The sequence below is a fragment of the Ursus arctos genome, unplaced genomic scaffold, assembly GCF_023065955.2.
Source record: "Ursus arctos isolate Adak ecotype North America unplaced genomic scaffold, UrsArc2.0 scaffold_3, whole genome shotgun sequence".
NCBI classification, from domain to species: domain Eukaryota; kingdom Metazoa; phylum Chordata; class Mammalia; order Carnivora; family Ursidae; genus Ursus; species Ursus arctos.
Window position 1 is genome coordinate 296,292 of NW_026622985.1, and position 9,451 is coordinate 305,742.

A 9,451-nucleotide genomic window follows, 5' to 3' on the forward strand; every position below is an offset into this window, starting at 1 on the left:
CTTGTGATAGGGTCTGCACCTCAGGAAAACTGTTTCCGTGGGAAGCCGGCTTTTTGCAAAGGGGTCTCAGGGCCGTGGGCCTCGGGTGTCCGTCCGACTCCCCAAAGCACAGGGACGAGGTGAGGGGCTTAGACCATGCCTGTGCAATGTTGTTTCTTACACCTGGGTGTGTGGCATTTTGTTTATCTGGCTACCCACATTTGCATAGGTTTTCCACAAAAAGCACCTATTGTTGGTCCCAAGCCCTTTTGGCCCCAGGGGTCTCCGGGCTGTGTTCCTTGGGGTTGAACTCCTGCTAGCAAAACCGCCGGGATGAGGGAAGGGCTCAGACTGTGCCTGGGTCCTGTGGTCTCTTACAGGTCAGTGTATGGCATTTCCTTCACCTTGCCACAGGCACTTGGGAGCATGTCTGCCCGTGGAGAAAGACTTTCCCGTGGGAAGCCGGTTTTTGTCAAACGGGTCCCAGTGCTGTGCTCCTCTCTTTTCACTCCTGCTGCCAGAAACCCAGGGAGGATGGGAGGGCTTAGAACATGGCTGGGCACTGTGGTTTCTTCCAGAGAAGTGGAGGGCATTTGCTTTACCTTGCCACAACCACTTGTGATAGTGTCTGCACCTCAGGAAAACTGTTTCCGTTGGAACCCGGCTTTTTGCAAAGGGGTCTCAGGGCCGTGGGCCTCGGGTGTCCCTCCGGCTCCCCAAAGCACAGGGACGAGGTGAGGGGCTTAGACCATGCCTGGGCAATGTTGTTTCTTACACCTGGGTGTGTGGCATTTTGTTTACCTGGCTACCCCCACTTGGAATAGGTTTTCCACAGCAAGCACCTATTGTTCGTCGGAAGCCGTTTTTGCCCCAGGTGTCTCCGGGCTGTGTTCGTTGGGGTTGAACTCCTGCTAGCAAAACCGCCGGGATGAGGGAAGGGTTCAGACTGTGCCTGGGCCCTGTGGTCTCTTACAGGTCAGTGTATGGCATTTCCATCACCTTGCCACAGGCACCTGGGAGCATGTCTGCACGTGGAGAAAGACTTTCCCGTGGGAAGCCGGGTTTTGTCAAACGGGTCCCAGTGCTCTGCTCCTCTCTTTTCACTCCTGCTGCCAGAAGCCCAGGGAGGATGAGAGGGCTTAGAACATGGCTGGGCACTGTGGTTTCTTCCAGAGAAGTGGAGGGCATTTGCTTTACCTTGCCACAACCACTTGTGATAGGGTCTGCACCTCAGGAAAACTGTTTCCGTTGGAAGGCTGCTTTTTCAAAGGGGTCTCAGGGCCGTGGGCCTCGGGTGTCCCTCCGGCTTCCCAAAGCACAGGGACGAGGTGAGGGGCTTAGGCCATGCCTGGGCAATGTTGTTTCTTACACCTGGGTGTGTGGCATTTTGTTTACCTGGCTACCCCCACTTGGAATAGGTTTTCCACAGCAAGCACCTATTGTTCGTCGGAAGCCGTTTTTGCCCCAGGTGTCTCCGGGCTGTGTTCGTTGGGGTTGAACTCCTGCTAGCAAAACCGCCGGGATGAGGGAAGGGTTCAGACTGTGCCTGGGCCCTGTGGTCTCTTCCAGGTCAGTGTATGGCATTTCCTTCCCCTTGCCACAGGCACCTGGGAGCATGTCTGCCCATGGAGAAAGACTTTCCCGTGGGAAGCCGGTTTTTGTCAAATGGGTCCCAGTGCTGTGCTCCTCTCTTTTCACTCCTGCTGCCAGAAGCCCAGGGAGGATGGGAGGGCTTAGAACATGGCTGGGCACTGTGGTTTCTTCCAGAGAAGTGGAGGGCATTTGCTTTACCTTGCCACAACCACTTGTGATAGTGTCTGCACCTCAGGAAAACTGTTTCCGTTGGAACCCGGCTTTTTGCAAAGGGGTCTCAGGGCCGTGGGCCTCGGGTGTCCCTCCAGCTCCCCAAAGCACAGGGACGAGGTGAGGGGCTTAGACCATGCCTGGGCAATGTTGTTTCTTACACCTGGGTGTGTGGCATTTTGTTTACCTGGCTACCCCCACTTGGAATAGGTTTTCCACAGCAAGCGCCTATTGTTCGTCGTAAGCCGTTTTTGCCCCAGGGGCCTCCGGGCTGTCTTCCTTGGGGTTGAACTCCTGCTAGCAAAACCGCCGGGATGAGGGAAGGGCTCAGACTGTGCCTGGGCCCTGTGGTCTCTTACAGGTCAGTGTATGGCATTTCCTTCACCTTGCCACAGGCACTTGGGAGCATGTCTGCACGTGGAGAAAGACTTTCCCTTGGGAAGCCGGTTTTTGTCAAACGGGTCCCAGTGCTGTGCTCCTCTGTTTTCACTCCGCCTGCCAGAAGCCCAGGGAGGAGGGGAGGGCTTAGAACATGGCTGGGCACTGTGGTTTCTTCCAAAGACGTGGATGGCATTTGCTTTACCTTGCCACAACCACTTGTGAGAGGGTCTGCACCTCAGGAAAACTGCTTCCGTGGGAAGCCGGCTTTTGGCCAAAGGGGCCTCAGGCCCTTGGGCTTCAGGTGTCCCTCCGGCTCCCCAAAGCACAGGGACGAGTTGAGGGGCTTAGACCATGCCTGGGCAATGTTGTTTCTTACACCTGGGTGTGTGGCATTTTGTTTACCTGGCTACCCCCATTTGCATAGGTTTTCCACAGCAAGCACCTATTGTTCATCGCAAGCCGTTTTGGCTCCAGGGGTCTCCGGGCTGTGTTCATTGGCGTTGAACTCCTGCTAGCAAAACCGCTGGGATGAGGGAAGGGCTCAGACTGTGCATGGGCCCTGTGGTCTCTTACAGGTCAGTGTATGGCATTTCCTTCACCTTGCCACAGGCACGTGGGAGCATGTCTGCACGTGGAGAAAGACTTTCCCATGGGAAGCCGGTTTTTGTCAAACGGGTCCCAGTGCTGTGCTCCTCTCTTTTCACTCTTGCTGCCAGAAGCCCAGTGAGTATCGGAGGGTTTAGAACATGGCTGGGCACTGTGGTTTCTTCCAGAGAAGTGGATGGCATTTTCTTTACCTTGCCACAACCACTTGTGAGAGGGTCTGCACCTCAGGAAAACTGTTTCCGTTGGAAGCTGGCTGTTTGTAAAGGGGTCTCAGGGCCGTGGACCTCGCGTGTCTCTCCGGCCTCCCAAAGCACAGGGACGAGGTGAGGGGCTTAGACCATGCCTGGGCAATGTTGTTTCTTACACCTGGGTGTGTGGCATTTTGTTTACCTGGCTACCCCCCCTTGGAATAGGTTTTCCACAGCAAGCACCTATTGTTCCTCGGAAGCCGTTTTTGCCCCAGGGGTCTCCGGGCTGTGTTCCTTGGGGTTGAACTCCTGCTAGCAAAACCGCCGGGATGAGGGAAGGGCTCAGACTGTGCCTGGGCCCTGTGGTCTCTTACAGGTCAGTGTATGGCATTTCCTTCACCTTGCCACAGGCACTTGGGAGCATGTCTGCCCGTGGAGAAAGACTTTCCCGTGGGAAGCCGGTTTTTGTCAAACGGGTCCCAGTGCTGTGTTCCTCTCTTTTCACTCCTGCTGCCAGAAGCCCAGGGAGGATGGGAGGGCTTAGAACATGGCTGGGCACTGTGGTTTCTTCCAGAGAAGTGGAGGGCATTTGCTTTACCTTGCCACAACCACTTGTGAGAGGGTCTGCACCTCAGGAAAACTGTTTCCGTTGGAAGCCGGCTTTTTCAAAAGGGTCTCAGGGCCGTGGGCCTCGGGTGTCCCTCCGGCTCCCCCAAGCACAGGGACGAGGTGAGGGGCGTAGACCATGCCTGCGCAATGTTGTTTCTTACACCTGGGTGTGTGGCATTTTGTTTACCTGGCTACCCCCACTTGGGATAGGTTTTCCACAGCTAGCACCTATTGTTCGTCCGAAGCCGTTTTTGCCCCAGGGGTCTCCGGGCTGTGTTCCTTGGGGTTGAACTCCTGCTAGCAAAACCGCCGGGATGAGGGAAGTGTTCAGAATGTGCCTGGGCCCTGTGGTCTCTTCCAGGTCAGTGTATGGCATTTCCATCTCTTTGCCACAGGCACCTGGGAGCATGTCTGCACGTGGAGAAAGACTTTCCCATGGGAAGCCAGGTTTTGTCAAACGGGTCCTAGTGCTCTACTCCTCTCTTTTCACTCCTGCTGCCAGAAGCCCAGGGAGGATGGGAGGGCTTAGAACATGGCTGGGCACTGTGGTTTCTTCCAGAGAAGTGGAGGGCATTTGCTTTACCTTGCCACAACCACTTGTGATAGGGTCTGCACCTCAGGAAAACTGTTTCCGTTGGAAGCCGGCTTTTCAAAGGGGTCTCAGGGCCGTGGGCCTCGGGTGTCCCTCCGGCTCCCCAAAGCACAGGGACGAGGTGAGGGTCTTAGACCATGCCTGCGCAATGTTGTTTCTTACACCTGGGTGTGTGGCATTTTTTTACCTGGTTACCCCCACTTGGGATAGGTTTTCCACAGCAAGAGCATATTGCTAATCGGAAGCCGTTTTTGCCCCAGGGGTCTCCGGGCTGTGTTCGTTGGGGTTGAACTCCTGCTACTAAAACCGCCGGGATGAGGGAAGGGCTCAGACTGTGCCTGGGCCCTGTGATCTCTTAAAGGTCAGTGTATGGCATTTCCTTCACCTTGCCACAGGCACTTGGGAGCATGTCTGTATGTGGAGAAAGACTTTCCCATGGGAAGCCGGTTTTTGTCAAACGGGTCCCAGTGCTGTGCTCCTCTCTTTTCACTCCTGCTGCCAGAAGCCCAGGGAGGATGGGAGGGTTTAGAACATGGCTGGGCACTGTGGTTTCTTCCAGAGAAGTGGATGGCATTTGATTTACCTTGCCACAACCACTTGTGATAGGGTCTGCACCTCAGGAAAACTGTTTCCGTGGAAAGCCGGCTTTTGGCCAAACGGGTGTCAGGGCCGTGGACCTCGGATATCCCTCCGGCTCCCCAAAGCACAGGGACGAGGTGAGGGGCTTAGACCATGCCTGGGCAATGTTGTTTCTTACACCTGGGTGTGTGGCATTTTGTTTACCTGGCTACCCCCACTTGGGATAGGTTTTCCACAGCAAGAGCGTATTGCTTGTCAGAAGCCGTTTTTGCCCCAGGGGTCTCCGGGCTGTGTTCATTGGCGTTGAACTCCTGCTAGCAAAACCGCCGGGATGAGGGAAGGGCTCAGACTGTGCATGGGCCCTGTGGTCTCTTACAGGTCAGTGTATGGCATTTCCTTCACCCTGCCACAGGCACGTGGGAGCATGTCTGCACGTGGAGAAAGACTTTCCCGTGGGAAGCCGGTTTTTGTCAAACGGGTCCCAGTGCTTTGCTCCTCTCTTTTCACTCCTGCTGCCAGAAGCCCAGTGAGTATCGGAGGGTTTAGAACATGGCTGGGCACTGTGGTTTCTTCCAGAGAAGTGGATGGCATTTGCTTTACCTTGCCACAACCACTTGTGAGAGGGTCTGCAGCTCAGGAAAACTCTTTCGTGGGAAGCCGGCTTTTGGCCAAAGGGATCTCAGGCCCGTGGGCCTCGGGTGTCTCTCCGGCTCCCCAAAGCACAGGGACGAGGTGAGGGGCTTAGACCATGCCTGGGCAATGTTGTTTCTTACACCTGGGTGTGTGGCATTTTGTTTACCTGGCTACCCCCACTTGGGATAGGTTTTCCACAGCAAGAGCCTATTGCTTGTCGGAAGCCGTTTTTGCCCCAGGGGTCTCCGGGCTGTGTTCGTTGGGGTGGAACTCCTGCTAGCAAAACCGCCAGGATGAGGGAAGGGCTCAGACTCTGCCTGGGCCCTGTGGTCTCTTACAGGTCAGTGTATGGCATTTCCTTTACCTTGCCACAGGCACTTGGGAGCATGTCTGCAGGTAGAGAAAATCTTTCCCGTGGGACGCCGGTTTTTATCAAACGGGTCCCAGTGCTGTGCTCCTCTCTTTTCACTCCTGCTGCCAGAAGCCCAGGGAGGATGGGAGGGTTTAGAACATGGCTGGGCACTGTGGTTTCTTCCAGAGAAGTGGATGGCATTTGCTTTACCTTGCCACAACCACTTGTGAGAGGGTCTGCACCTCAGGAAAACTGCTTCCGTTGGAAGCCTGCTTTTGGCCAAACGGGCCTCAGGCCCTTGGGCTTCAGGTGTCCCTCTGGCTCCCCAAAGCACAGGGACGAGTTGAGGTCCTTAGACCATGCCTGGGCAATGTTGTTTCTTACACCTGGGTGTGTGGCATTTTGTTTACCTGGCTACCCCCACTTGAGATAGGTTTTCCACAGCAAGAGCATATTGCTCATTGGAAGCCATTTTTGCCCCAGGGGTCTCCGGGCTGTGTTCGTTGGGGTTGAACTCCTGCTAGCAAAACCGCCGGGATGAGGGAAGGGCTCAGACTGTGCCTGGGCACTGTGGTCTCTTATAGATCAGTGTATGGCATTTACTTCAACTTGGCACAGGCAGTTGTGAGCATGTTTGCACGTTTCGAAAGATTTTTCCGTTGTAAGCCGGTTTTTGTCAATCTCATAGGGAAGAAACAGAAACTCTTTGGCATAACCTGACTCACCCAGCATCAGTAAAGCAGTTCCAGAACTCAGCCCAGGTCCCCTGTCGCCTACCCAATTGAAGCCACCACCATGCCTCTATCGAAAGGAATTCCCAAAGACTCTCCTCTGACTCCACCACCAAAGAAACAGCAGATTGAATATGGCACTTCAAAATATCGAGATGATACATCTAGTATAGTTAGATACACAAGGTTTACCTTTATTTTTTTGTTTTTTATTACATAATGTTATAGTCTCCATACAGTACAGTAAATTTCGATGATACATTAGTTGCATATAACACCCAGTGCACCATGCAATATGTGCCCTCCTTACTACCCATCACCAGCCTATATTTTAAACAGGAAAATGCTGCTCTGAATAATTTTGAATTTTCCCTCGACCCCCATTGTAACTCTGGGATGAAAAGACTAATCAGTGATGAAACATCACCCTTGACAATTGGAAAGACATCATCCATATTTGTATGTGACGACAAAAGGCCATCTAACACTAAATGGTGGCCGCTCACCCATATCTTAGGCCCAACTGTATAAACACTGTCAAACGTATATCTTAAAAATAGACAAAGAGTAAACCTCACCTTCCCTTTCTAATGAAAGAGTGTTTCTAGGAAACAGCTGTTCAAAATACATTCATAAGCAGTCAATGAACAGAGAAAATGGGATCCCCTGCAAAGTGCTCCAAGCTCAGAAACTAAGTACCTCCTTCACCAAATTCAGAACGCTGACAACTATTACTTAAGTTTTACTTCATGGCTCAACTAGAGAAAAGAGAAAAACCCAGGAGATGGTGGGTTAATGAGAGGTTTTACTTCCAGTCCTGATGTGGATATGACATTTCTCCAAATGGACCTGCCGCTTTCTCTGAATGCTGGATCCCGTGTCAAGCTGCCTCACTGACTCAGATGCAGACGTTCAGAACGTCGGGTCTCGTGGAGCCAGAGCAGAGAAGTGTTGTCAGATGGGGAGCAGCAGCTCCTCGGACCTAAAGCCAGCATGCCTGCTGCAGTTTCTGGGAGAAGGGGAAACATAGACTTGTCTTTTAGTAGTAATTATCTCCCAGCCCATTGCCACCATTCCCAGGAAACAGCTAGCACAATGCTGAAGTTGGGTAACGGCTCTGGGCCTTCCTAGCGCCACACCTGTGCCTGAGGGAACAGGGAATACCCTGCTGAACTCGGGGAACTGCTCAAGGTCCATTACCTGCACTGTGTCGGGGGACAGGGGCACCGCACTGAAGCTGGGGACTGTGCAGTCCTTTCTCTCGCTCTTCCTGGGGAACACGGGAAACCCTGGAATGTCTGCGAACCATCCCACAAAAGCTTTGCTGAGCGGGTGCCCTGGAGTTCCTGGGTCTGGGGTGTATGGCCAGTTGACGGAGACTAGGCAGAAGAGACTTTCAAGGGAAAAAGGAAAGAAACCTGAGTCTCCATGATGAACTCTCTCAACATGCCCTTCCAGAACCCCGCCTCTTACCCGGGGTGCCCCTACTCCCAGAAAGCCCACCTATGGCCACACAGCATGCACTCACCCAGCCAGGAACTCCCCAGGTCCACTCTCTCAAAACTCCACTTCCTTGGCTCCTGGTCTGCGTCCTTGGGCTGCTCCGGATCCGCACACAGAGACGTAGCTCCACCCCCATGGGGTGATTGCTTGGGGAGTATGATGCTTCCAACTCCTTGAATGCCAGGCAACCGGCCCCATGACTCACAACTCTGGGAGTGCAGAGGTCTAGGAGGCACCTCCTTGGCTAAACGCCCTGAGCAGGCATGACGGGGATCATGGGCAGGGCTGCAATCACACACACACACACACACACACACACACACACGGCCCCTTTCGCGGACCCCTCTAGCTGCAGACCACCCTCAGAGCCCTGCCCCTTCCCTTCTGCACCAACCCTTCCTGCAAGGGTGTGCCTGGTTCCTGGCAAGGTCAGCTGCTCTCAGACTGTTCCAGCCTTGGGCTTTAGGAAATGCAATGCTTTTATCCATATCCAAGGCAATTTTAAGCGCCAAAAGGAATGGTCCAAGCGGGAATAGCTTTGCCTTCTTGTCTCACCCATGGAGTGGATAGTGCTTCTCAGACCTTCAAAACATCCTTCTAGGGTGAGCCCATTTGTGCTGCAATCTATATACACATGCTTAGTTCTACAGGGAAGGAAGGAAAAGCCGGCCTTCTGTTCTGTCGTGGTTGTGAACCAGGAACATTTATTTTTCACTTGAAAACAGAGTGTTATTGTCAACACTAAATGAAGGAACCTTTTAAAACATTTTAGAGAGGAAGGAAGAGAGTTTTATTCAAACCCAAGTCAAGGACAGCTGCCTGGGAGACACAATCTTCACAAAGAAAGGAGTGCTCCAGGGAAGGAACATTTAGGGCAGGGTCATATATTTGTTCTGAGTTGTACTTCGTACAGTTATACATCACGATGAGGAAGAAGGTTCCAGAAAGTGACAGACTTTTTATGTTTTCAGTATGTACAAATCAGTATGACTTTAATCTTATGGGAGCAAGAAAGGTTCTTTTGTGTTCTCACCTTGATGCTGGCAAAGGCATTTTTTGGTTCTCTTTTTCTTTTTGATGCATATGGACAATAAGTGCTGGGGGCAGAAATAGGGCCCATGCTTTGAGGGTTTGCCCAGTCATTTTGAGCTGGGTAAAATGTTAAAGGAGAGCTTTCCTGGGAGGCCAAGATCAGGCCTCACAGATGGTATGACATAAAAATTACTCTTATCCTTATCATCACTACCAAATGGTGGAACGTGAGATGAAAGCACCTTTCCAATAGTAAAGAGACATCAAAGGACCCCTACAGAAGGTTACCTGCTCCATGGTCAACACAGGTAACAGAGGCATTCATGGTCTCTGGACTCCTCCCCTTGTCCTGCCCAAATCTCTGAAACATAGAGATCATTTACAGTCAGAATTTTAGACATCTTAGAGATGTCTGGCACCATTCCCTTGGACTACAGAATACAACAGAATAGCTCACTGTTAC

At 52.5% G+C, this 9,451-nt stretch overlaps 1 long non-coding RNA gene across 1 annotated transcript; it reads right to left on the reverse strand.

Annotated features, from left to right (window-relative positions):
* Window positions 1-6,673: 6,673 nt before the first annotated feature.
* LOC130542089 (uncharacterized) lies at window positions 6,674-9,089 on the reverse strand. The gene is made up of 3 exons (XR_008956391.1): window positions 7,982-9,089; window positions 7,654-7,846; window positions 6,674-7,462 (listed from the first exon to the last, which is right to left on the reverse strand). It is a non-coding gene; the product is annotated as an uncharacterized LOC130542089 (long non-coding RNA).
* Window positions 9,090-9,451: the final 362 nt, after the last annotated feature.